Genomic DNA, 12,931 nt, shown 5'->3' with positions numbered 1-12,931 from the left:
ATCTGTAAATTTAATGGGGGGGGGGCTTTTGTTTTACCTGCTTCTTGTTGTTATAACAAAAATTTGTGTAATTTATAAATATTTCTTAGCGCTTCTAAAACGTCTTTTTTTATTGTCATAAATATTATTATTATTATTATTATTATTATTGTTATTGTTATTGTTATTGTTATTGTTATTGTTATTGTTATTGTTATTGTTATTGTTATTGTTATTATTATTATTATTATTATCATCATCATCATTATCATCATTATGATATTATTTATTACTAATATTATTATTATTACTATTATTATTATTATTAAATTATTATTATTATTAATATTATTATTATTATTATTATCAAAAAATTAAATAACCGATTGAGCATTAGAATCAAAGTTTTGCCTATGAAAAAGTATCAATGGTTATGTTATACATGTATGCAAAGTTATCGTTTATGGATACATGATATTTCCAATTGAGTATTGCATTATTTTGGATCGAATAAAGGTCTTAGTATGCTGGTTTCTTCCGCATTATCACTGACCTAAATATAAATTCGTTGCATTATCAATGCTAAATGCTTTATTACACAAACGGTATCTAGGCATATCACGCGTTTTCAAAACAGCCAATGAGTTTAAAGCGTTGGTTTTGTATCACGTGAATCATATCAACCAATCAGAAATTGCGCGGGCGAAATGAAAAAAGAAAAAACGGGATTGGAAATGGAGGTTAATAAAATTCAGAATATTGCAAAACAAGGTAGGTTAAAAGTTATTTTTTATCGTTGCAATATCAATATGCGATCAATAGAATAGTTGCATTTTGTGAACAACAGCTTATTTCAGGGTTAAACTGATTTGTTTTTAGAAAACTTTAACACTGTTTAATCTGTTTCGCTATCCAATATGGCCGCCGGATTAGATAATTAAAGCAGGGATATATCCCTAAATTTAGACTGGGAGGATACGAGTTTGATTTTGATTTCTAAACTGTATCTTGTTTAATTAATAATTTGTATGAAAAATGCAAAAACAAAAAAATGAAAAGGGCATTTGATAAATGCGTTAATCATAACTTCCCTTCAGGGTAAAAAAGACACCGAGTTAAAAATTACGACATTTAAACATCGAAGATGTCAAGGTATTACAGCCCCTGGACATGGTAGTACAAAGGGATTAATCAGTGTGTGTGACACGACCTATGTATGCTTGATTGGTCAACTAATTGGACTTTATAATCTTGAGCGATCTCTATTATCACTTAAAATCAGGGGTGCGAATCAATGTGCAATCAAGCTGAAAAGAGACACTCAAATTCTATTTATTTTAATAGTAATTTATGAAATTGATAGCCGAAAAATAGGTTATTTTTTATCTATTCAATATAATAAAAAAAATTATCAGATTAACATATTATAAAAGAAAATTGCTTAGTACTTCTAAAAAATAGGTTTATAAATTTTTAGATAAAATTGTTTCTCAGTCTTGATAATTTAACGAGCAGAATACTTGTTTTATATTCGCAGTTTTTATTTTTATACAAATCCCCATTATTTGATGCAAACATAAGTCAATTTAAAGACTCCGCTCTTTTCAATTTTATTCACTTTTTTAAGTTTCTGTACACATGTTGTTATATATTTCTTATTTATATTAACCTATTCTTAAATGAATACAAATCTTAAACAAACATAGCAAACAAATATTTCTTTGTTATTTAAATCATTATACATTTAAATGAATAAATAAAATGAAAATATACTTAAGGACAATGAAAACGCACGCCCGCACTATATGCATTTTATTACATGAAAACAAAACATTTACGACTCCATTAGATATATATCATAACTTTAATACAAAACGCAAACTTAACAACTGAAAATAATTCAAAATGTTTAAAATCAAATGTACAACAGTAAATCGAAGAACCTTAGGTGAAAATCCCAAAATCACACTTTTTCATCACAGTAATGCAAACTTAACCAAGGCAAAAACCAAAATAAAAATCCAAAACAAAGTCACTCATAATAAATGTCTATTCGTAATGTCACCGTCGGGATCTTTAGAAACGACAATATCCTCCATCAGCGTCTCTTACAGTTGACATCGTCGCCTCATAGACCTTATAGTGCGGATAGTCGCCTGTGGAATCTAACGCCATTCAGCCTGTAGTGTACTTGCGAAAACGCTGGTAAAGCCCGATGGACACCAAAACGGTTGGCGCTTTGATAATACCAAATTTAATTGTAAGATAGACCAGACTGAATCCGTCCTAAATCTACCAAGCGTTTAATTCTTTGTAGAATCATTACATACAATTTGCTAGCAAGTCTTCAGTAGTGCTTGAAATTAAGCACCTTTTATAGAGGAAAAGTGTGTATATGCAATTTCAATGCGAGCTTTTACGATTTCTTAAACTGACCATTTGCTAGTTTAATATTCATTTTCATAAAAGATTTAATTGCCCATTTGTGTCTAACATTTCTAGAAAGGTGTACAAAAACAAGTAAATAATTAACAGTTTAAAAAAAAAAAAATTTCATTTCATAAAGTAACAATGAATTGATTAAATCTGTTTTCTGTTGTGAACTTATCACAATTAGCGAAAAGTGTTACTTTTGATTTTTCGCGTACTGTCTTTATCATGCAATAACTTCCTTAAAATGCAATCATTTTTCATAACTTTGGTATCTAAATGACCGGAATGCATACGGTTTTATGAAACTGTGAAAAAATACTTAAGAGAAATATATTTTCCTTGTTAAAATGCAATTATTCCGACCGTGCGTTTTCATTGTCCTTAAGTATATTTGTCAGAATTTTTCATTTACATTAATTCAAAGAATGACAGATACATATCTGTATGATTGCATGTTATATGGCCGACAGGTGTTAAAGTTAACAGTTAACTGTTAATTCACTTACCCTTGGTGTCAAAAGATATGAGCTGTGTCACGACAAAATCAACATAATGGGTTTGCGACCAGCATGGATCCAGACCAGCCTGCGCATCCGCGCAGTCTGATCAGAATCCATGCTGTTCACATTGATACGAAGCTTAGATCAGGAACCTGTTGTCGGTGTAAGAATTTTAAAACTCGTGAATATAACATATCGCAACGAACCAGAAGTTTTAAAACGGTTTTGTTTGTATTGTTTTAGCATTAATAGTAATTAGCAAGATCGAGTTTACTCGCAATTCAGGACAGACAACTCTTGGTTTTCATTTGATATTTTTGGTTATTTATCTACGTTATTCAGGTTTTAAATTGTATATACATGAACTGAGTTTTCAACATTTACATTGGATTTTTATTGGACAAATTAAAATTTAATTATTTTTTTCTTATTATAATTAAAACTCTTTGTTTAGTTTTTAAGATAAACACTACGCATAAGGTGATATCGCATGGGTTAGTCACAAACACGCGCCTGTTTGAGGAAATAGTTATTTAATATTTCGTTATAAATAAATTTAAACGCTTGAAAAACTGTATTGAGCCTTTGTACATCACACATTTTTCGACATTCCATATTTTGACTTACATTTCACATAAAGCAATATGGTAACACACGCATGCACGCACGAACACACAAACATACATAACTACACATGCACATAAAAGTGAACACGTTCCTACAGTATTAACACATGTGATCACTTATGAAATATTTTCAATGTGCTCTTAATCATTTTATGCTGAAGTTATATTATGATTTTTTCAGGACAGTGTACAGCGTGTTTAAATCTTCTAGAAATGCAGCTGTGCCCTCTTTACAGCAATTATAGATGAAGCAAAGTATGGTAGCAAGTTATATAGATGTAAGTTCACGTATATATATTGTTGTGTTTTGTGAATAAAATAAGACAATTATACGGCCGTACTGTCTGTAAAGAAGAGTTACCCAGACTCATATATTCCCATCTGTATTGACATCGTGTGTTTTATTCTTTCTCAAGGCAAAGTCAACCTTAATCATTCATTTTGAATTGAATAAATGTGGTTAGTTATAAATACATTGGTTTTCTTTTATATCTTGTTAGAATCAATTCTTAGGCGGAATGATGTCACACTTCATAAAATGACGTCAATTAAGGCATAATATTATATGATAGAAGCATTTTGCCGCGCATTTGAAAATGCTAAAATATACTTGCTTTTAATATGCAAAAATCAAATATATAAAATATAAGAATTAACTCGAACACACACAATGGTTTGATATAGATGCACTGTGCATGCGACTTTATTTTATTAAATTAGTTTTCTTTTCTTAAACATGTTACTGTATCAAAAAATATGAGCCCTGTCATGACAAAACCAACATAATTGGTTTGCGACCAGCATGGATCCAGACCAGCCTGCGAATCCGCGCAGTCTGATCAGGATCCATGCTGTTCGCTTACCAAGTCTATTACAAGTAGAGAAACGGCTAGCGCACAGCATGGATCCTGATCAGACTGCGCGGATGCGCAGGCTGGTCTGGATCCATGCTGGTCGCAAACCCATTATGTTGGTTTTGTTGTGACACGGCTCATATTATGTATTTCTTTACAGTTTAATCACTTTTATATATGTTAATGATAGTTTTTTTAGTTACTACGTGCGTAAGCGATAAGTACGCCACTTTGATAATGTGAGAGTGACGTTACATTTTCTTTTGTACATGTACACTAAAGTTAACAACATTAGTCTGAATTCAAAGCGAATATAATGTAAGATAAGAAACAGAATTTGAAATGTCTTGATGGCAAAGTTAGTAAAGTCATTAGAACTTCATACACATTAAATTTTATCACAAGTTCGAGCCTCACAAGTTGTCTTACTTTTTTGCGTTTGTCTTTCCATATATTTTTTTAAATTTTACATTAGAAAAATGAATTGGGATATAAAGGCAGGTTTATTATGATATTTAATAATTTAGATATACATGCACGGATGATAGTGATTTTTATCCTGTATAGTATGTAGTATAGTCATAGTACTTTTGCAGTGCAATAGTATTTCGTGCAAACTTAACTATAGTTGAAACAGTCTGTGTACAGTATCATGCATTCCGTATAAGTTTGCACCAATTTGCTAAATAGGGCTAAATATACCTACATTTAAAACAAAATGAGAAGTTAATAGAAAATATCACAGCATTTATAATCTTACAATAAATGATACAAAACTTTCTTGCCTGATTGATAATTATAAAGCGATATTTTTGGGAAAAAGGTGCAATCCGAGCCTAGCCGTCTTGAATTGATATTTACCACAACCTTACCTACTGCATTACGCTGAGAGTGAGAGTTGGCAAATTTGTTGATAATTTAATTTATATAGCTAGCCTGTTTGAAGATAATAAACACAATATGATAGCTGTTTTACACCTGGATAGTGGACTTGACCACCTCGTCACTTAATTATTATACTAAACGCACAGTACTTGTGTACACGTAAAACATATTGCGTTGATACGTAAATGTTTCACGTGCGCACGTAATAGTCGAATTCGCATGTATTAACTAAAATATTTCCTATGTTATTTTAATGCAATTGTCACATATGATACGTATATTTTATTATCTGAATTTGATTTCATACTATCAGATAAATGCTATAGGCAAGGGAGGATATTTTGATTTATATTTTGTGAGATTTATCACTTTATTTTTAGATATAGCACACTGTAAGAGATTCTATTGTCAACTTACCTAGTTAAACAGTCTTAACAATAAAAAAATATTAATCTACACTATTGTATATTGAAGGTATTCATTCGTTGCTGAGATAGTTTTTGAAACAATTGAAATTGAAACAAACAATAATCCAAATTTGTTAAGATTAACGTTTTTATATAAATGAGAAGTATAGCTGGGTATTCCGCCTTTTACTTAACTGGATATCATTGTGCAAACACGGATCTACATCTGAGTAGCAAATATCTGTACTTTTTAAGCCTTTTTTCAAACGAATTGACTCCTACTAACGATGCTAATATACATCGTAAAACGATCAAAAAGATTATGTCAGCACTTTTTCCCAATACAATGTTATTTTGTATTAATATATTTTTATCAATAAAACACTCTTTACATAGAACAAAGATACCATTATCATTTATATTACAGGTGTGAAATAAATATATTCGTAAAGGTTTTATAACAAATACATATAACTTATCATCCGTCATAGATTAATCATTTCATTTAAATCCTGTGTAAATGGTTGCTTATAAATGACATCTTTATCCTAATAATATAAAATAATTTTGAAATTTGCGTAAGAAAAAAAAAATGTATATATGTATACGCTTAAAAAATGCTTGTGTATAGTCTTTTTGAAAGTTGTGATAACTATTTCAAGACACTATTTAAACAAGATTTTAAACTCTCTTTTTCAGATACACACATGCCGAAGAAGATTGTAATATCTGGAGATAACATTTCCTACGTCACGAAATAGACACCGTCACACTGGTCTACGTAACATTCCTATAGATGATTGATATACATGTATTTAAGTGCTTTTAAGAACTGTGTTTGAGTGACGAATTTCTGTGAATACGGATTTTTAGTTTTAATGATTATTATTAAAACTTTCTGTAATAATCAATTTGTGCTATGGACTCATTTTCCTAAAATAATATGTGAATGTTAACACGAACAAATGATATGAATATCTTTAAAATGTTTTATAGGTGTAATACAAGTGGCTCATAAAAATCATTGAATAGAAAAGAACTTCAAGTTGGTATAGTTGTTTCTAGATTTAAACAACATGCAATTCATAAAGGTTACGGCTTGCAAATATCGAAAACTGTACATGTATAATTCGATCTCTAAAGAAAATATCGCAGTGCGGTTTTTCTCCACCGTGATACGTATTTCATGACTCTGTATCGCAACATAACGGTATATCGCCGTTCCGTTGCAACGCTACATTAATTTGTCCCTCTGGAATAAGGCTTGCAATATATGACTGTTGTAGCGAAGACATGTTTATTTTGTTACATATATGTATACATATTGAATATATGTTTATGAAATAATAAATATTTAAGAGTGACTCGATTTGGTTTTTACTTTATCATTTGAAATACTCCAATTGTGAAGATAAAGTTCTTAAGCATATGACTTTACAGTTCCCATTCAAAATGTGTAATAAAACATGTTCTATTGTACAAGTCTGCATTTCGGTAATGCATACGTGTCACTTATATGTAAATGCATGCTTTTGATATTATCTGTATCTTCTTTTATCAAGAAAATATAGTTCTGTATTCCCTGTGGACAACTAAAAAATGCAATTCCGTATAACCCCTGTATATATTGAAAATACGATTCCGTATATCCCCTGTATATATAGAAAATACGATTCCGTATATCGTCTGTATATGTAGAAAATACGATTCCGTATATCATCTGTATATGTGGAAAATACGAGTCCGTATATCCTATGTATATGTAGAATATACGGTTCCGTATATCCTCTGTATACGTAGGAAATACGGGTCTGTATATCCTCTGTATATGTAGAAAATACGGTCCCGTATATGCTTGGTATATTTATAGTATACTAAAGATAACAACCTTGATATAGTTCGTATACGGGATTAAATTCTCCGTATACTTCAGAAGTACAAACAAATATACGTACATGTATATGGGGCAAATACGGAATTCCGTATATGCCTGATGCATATACGGACTTCCCGTATACCCGGTGTTCCCTATACGGACTCGTATACTTGGTCCGTATATTCGACGAATACATCCCGTACACGCCGTATATGTCAAAAATACGGGACCGTATATTCCCGTATATCAGTATATTTTTCGCAGTGTTTAGTGTCAAGAACCATAGCAAAGACTTCAAGAAGTGTTTTTAGCAAGGTTTTCCATGTTGTGCCTTAGTTATGATATGTTACAGTTTGGAAAGTTAATTTATTACAATAGAAATACATTTAGGTATTTGTTTCAACCTATGTTTAAAAGAGTAAGGACCTATGCTACAATAAACATAATGTAGATTGTATGTAACAATATTTTTTTTTAAAGTTCAGTAACCATAAATTACACATTTATTTTTTCCAAGAATAAACAGACAAAAACAAAATACATTATGATTTATATTAAACAAATGTATACTAATTCTATCATGTTTTATGCCCCCACAAAGTGGGGAGCATATAGCGTTGCACTTGTCCGTCCGTACGTCCGTCCGTCCGTCCGTACGTCTGTCCGTACGTGCCGAAATCTTGTGAACGCAACTCCTCTTAAACTGGATGGCAGAGTCTGCTTAAACTTCCAGGGATGAACAACATTAATGTGTAGATGGTAGTAAAGGAAGGATTTTTTGCTGCGACTAAATTCAACAGAATTATGGCCCTTTGTTGATTTTTTCACTATATACTGTAACTGCCAGAAGATATAAAGTTTTGCATACGGATGAACATCATGGTTTTCTCTCTGAAAAAAAAACGGATTTGTTTATCGTTCTAGCGTTGAGCATTATATTTTATGCAGTGTACGGTTTTGAAAAACTACGAGATATTTTAGTGTCAAGAACCGTAGCAAAGACTTCAAGAAGTGTACAGGAAATCTTTTCAGCAAGGTTTTCCATATGGTTCCTTAGCTATGATATGTTACGGTTTGGAAAGTTAATTTATTACAAAAGCAATACATTAAGGTATTTATTTTAACTTATGTTAAAAAGAGTAAAGACCTATGCTACAATTAACATAATATAGATTGTATGTGACAATAATGTTTTTAAACGTTCAGTAACCAAAGATTGATTATCCATTTATTTTTCCGAAAATAAGCAGACAAAACAAAATACATTATGATTTATATTAAACAAATGTGTACTTATTCTACCAAAATCTTTGTAATAGTTTTTTTCTTATTAACATTTCAATAGGAACTTTTTATGTCATATATTTTTAAAAATTAGCAAATCTAAGATGTCAATGATTAACTCTGTATGTCAAAAAAGTAACTAAAATAATATTATGCATTACATATTTTCCTATCACATTTGGGAAAAATATAAATCCATTTTAAATGTTTATATTTTATGAATGACTTTAACATAATGAATTTTTACCAAAGAATAATACTTATTATTACAGCATTCTCATTTCTTTCATTCTTTATTAAAATGTTCCCAATACACTCATCTTTTGTAACTTGTTTTAATAACACAATGTACAGATTAATAAATTGATAACAAAAATCTTCAGAAACAACAACAAGTAATGATCCTGTATATATTACCATCCCGCATCTTTACAACAAAGGAAATAAATAACCAGTGATACATGCGTAAGCCAACATTAACCTCACAATCTTCCAATATCTTAAAGAAACAACGACAAACAATTGATTTGTATATTCATAACCCACATATTTCTTCACAAGGAAAAGGGAGGATAAAAGGAAATGAAAAATATGTCCACATTTACATTATATATACATTATATTTTTAGAGTTAAAACAAATAAAGGAAAAAATCCAAACAAAAAAGAAGTTCAACGAAAAACCGCTATTACATGAAAGAAACAACTGTCAAAGAAGGAAATCTTACCTAAAAGGCTAAGCAAAAAAAATCAAAAAAGCATGCAAACAAATCCTTGTTGATGAAATTCGCTAGGTAATTGTGGAGCAAGAGTTTAAATAATATATATTTTTTTACATTTATATCCTATAAACAGAATACCACCTGTTATATGTCTATTTAAACAAATACTGGAGTTTCCAATTTTGATGTCTGGATAATATCATAAGTTCAGAATTGTTTAGTTTTACTTTGTTTTAAACTCACAAAAAGTGCATAATAACTATAAAAAACGTCAATCCGAAAAGGATTGGTGTCTTAATGTATTTTTGTCTTAATTAAATATGGTCAGAATTTATACATTTGTTTTTTGAAAGGATAAGGTTCCCTCATCCAATTGACAACCACACCCTTTTTTCAATTGTAAAAAAATTGATGCAATTAATTTCCCCATAATTTCTCATATGACCTAAATTAGGATCTTACGTTTCTAAACTATATTTGATGAATTTCTAATAATTGATTTCCCTATATATTAATGCGTAATTATATATGACTGCCAAATTTTATAAAAGTACTGCCTTAGCTGCAAAATATACTTGATGTAGTATTTTTGCACTAGATGCTTTTTCACGGTATAGTGGTTGAATTTTCAAATTTGATGAAGGTTAGAATTATTGAAGACGACACTCAGAGTGTTTCTCTTTGACTCGATCTTCTTTACATAATTATATAACATGTGACACTTTCGAGTCTACACTGAAGAAATTTATTGTCCCTTTCAAAAACACTCCAATTTATACCCAACTTATTCTGCAAAGTCATACTAATATAAACTCACTGCGGCACGTAATGATTAAATATGGTAGGCCTTTGCAATTGATCTGAGAGTGATTATAAAATTTCCTTGTCAACATTAACATCCTGGACAAATTATTTAAGTGGGAGACGGAAAGTTAAATCTGTATAATATATAATACGAATTTCAAGTGTATAATCATACATGTATAACCTTTTAAATGATTATTGGACAAGTACTATCATCGCAATTACGTGCAAAATATTAGTTTTGTGAAATGTCAAATATATAAGAATATAAGACTTCGTTGATTACGGAAACTATGATATTATGATATTTTGTAGGTATAAAGAAGCAATGGCTAATATGTTTAGAATATTTACAAGGAGCATACTTTTGCCTGTCACACTGTTTTACGTTCAAGTCTAAGGTGTATTTAAACGCATTTGTTTCCTTCCTTTGTGACATTCCGAGATTTGTTTACTTGCCAACTACAATGCACGTTGTCCAAAACCGCAATCATGTTTTTGCTGCATAGTCAACGTGTAATACCTTTAAATATTTTAAAGATAAAAGTCGTTAAATTAATACTCCCAGATAGAATTTAAATTTGTATATACTAAGTGATATCAGTCAGTAAGGTGAAGTGCATTTCCTTTTAATTATAAGTACTTCATAATAATCAGACATAAGTGTTTAAAGCTCTACTGCAATGAAATGCAAACTTACTTAAAATTTGATAGCTTATGAGTCGTATAATAAAAGCAATGACGGTAAAACTTGGTCTATTTTGTAAATCAAAAAGAATATTTCTTACCAGTAATTCTAACGCGACCCGCATATTTTCTCGATTGGATATAGAAGTACCGAAAGTTAGTGTTATTATGCAATAAAATCATTGTTGACGTTCTATATTAAAAGATGCGACTTAATCATTATACATGTGACGTAACCATAGACATATTCGACGCGCTGAAAAAAGTACGGAAAGAAATCCGGCGCAATTTTGCTTAATATTAGGTATGGCAGTATATATTTGTTGATGTCGTGATGGAATCGAAATAATATATCCAAATCGGTGATTTTATCGCTTGATAACATCCCTGTTTCTCGTTCGTATGTACATCACTATATCGCTCAGGCAACGCCCTCGTGATATAATTCCTCGCATCCGATCTCCAAACAGTGATGTTACTCAGGCTACGTCCTCGTGATATAAATTCTTCGCATCCGATCTCCAAACAGTGATGTTACTCAGGCTACGGCCTCGTGATATAATTCCTCGCATCCGATCTCCAAACAGTGATATTATTCAGGCTACGCCCTCGTGATATAACTCCTCGCATCCGATCTCTAAACAGTGATGTTACTCAGGCTACGGCCTCGTGATATAACTCCTCGCATCCGATCTCTAAACAGTGATGTTACTCAGGCTACGGCCTCGTGATATACCTCCTCGCATCCGATCTCTAAACAGTGATGTTACTCAGGCTACAGCCTCGTGATATAACTCCTCGCATCCGATCTCCAAACAGTGATATTACTCAGGCTACGGCCTCGTGATATAACTCCTCGCATCCGATCTCCAAACAGTGATGTTACTCAGGCTACGCCCTCTTGATATAATTCCTCGCATCAGATCTCCAAACAGTAATATTACTTAGGCTACGCCTTCGTGATATCGTTTCTCGCATCCGAACTCAAAACAGTGATGTTACTCAGGCTACGCCCTTGTGATATAACTCCTCGCATCCGATCTCCAAACAGTGATATTATTCAGGCTACGCCCTTGTGATATAACTCCTCGCATCCGATCTCCAAACAGTGATGTTACTCAGGCTACGCCTTCGTGATATAATTCCTCGCATCCGACCTCCAACTAGCGATAAAATCACTTTTTGGGATATATTATTTCTTAAATTAAAAGTTCGTTAGCGTTTAATAAAATTGAATCAAATGAATACTGCATTTTAATTTGGTCATTTTTTATAACAGCAAGTTGTACATAGCTTCCGTTTATCCGATGTGAGGAAATGGAATCTGATGATATCAAGGAATATTGTTATTCCTATGCAGAAACAGTTAAAAAGGAAAACGAGTTTAAGAGCCCGTAGAATTAAGTCACTCACAAAGTGAAATATTCTACGTCCCACTCAACGTTAAAAGTCACATTGTTATTGGTAGTCACTGTCTATGCGCACGCAACTCTGATGCATGAGGATTAATTTCTGAAAGGTCTTGGTCTAACAATGCAATAATGATCTGAGTCACCGGTTTCAATCTTCGAAAGTCTGGAAACGAATTCCTCGTAGCTGTCCCAGCAGGCACATCAACGTTGTTTCAACGTTGAATTATGGTCAGATTTCAACGTTGAAATAAGGTTGGATTTATATTCGGATTTGAAAGTTGAAACAACGTTGAAATTTCAACGTTGATACAACGTTGCAGCTTCAACGTTGGTACAACGTTGTAGTTTCAATGTCATTTCAACGTTGAAAACCCACCATACTTTAATTTTTGGATATAAAGCAAAGTTACAAAGTTTAACAAAATATCAAGACAATATTAAATACTTCAGATATTTTATTAAA

At 31.4% G+C, this 12,931-nt stretch overlaps 1 long non-coding RNA gene across 1 annotated transcript; it reads left to right on the top strand.

Moving 5' to 3' along the window:
• Positions 1 to 677: 677 nt before the first annotated feature.
• Positions 678 to 6,927, top strand: LOC132751213 (uncharacterized). The gene is made up of 3 exons (XR_009628652.1): positions 678 to 750; positions 3,720 to 3,816; positions 6,384 to 6,927. It is a non-coding gene; the product is annotated as an uncharacterized LOC132751213 (long non-coding RNA).
• The last annotated feature ends 6,004 nt before the right edge of the window (positions 6,928 to 12,931 follow it).

Source organism: Ruditapes philippinarum, unplaced genomic scaffold (assembly GCF_026571515.1).
Source record: "Ruditapes philippinarum isolate M1 unplaced genomic scaffold, ASM2657151v2 ctg3848_1_1_1_1, whole genome shotgun sequence".
Classification (NCBI taxonomy): domain Eukaryota; kingdom Metazoa; phylum Mollusca; class Bivalvia; order Venerida; family Veneridae; genus Ruditapes; species Ruditapes philippinarum.
Note: the sequence above shows the minus strand (reverse complement) of the source record. Positions and strands in the feature narration are given on the sequence as shown.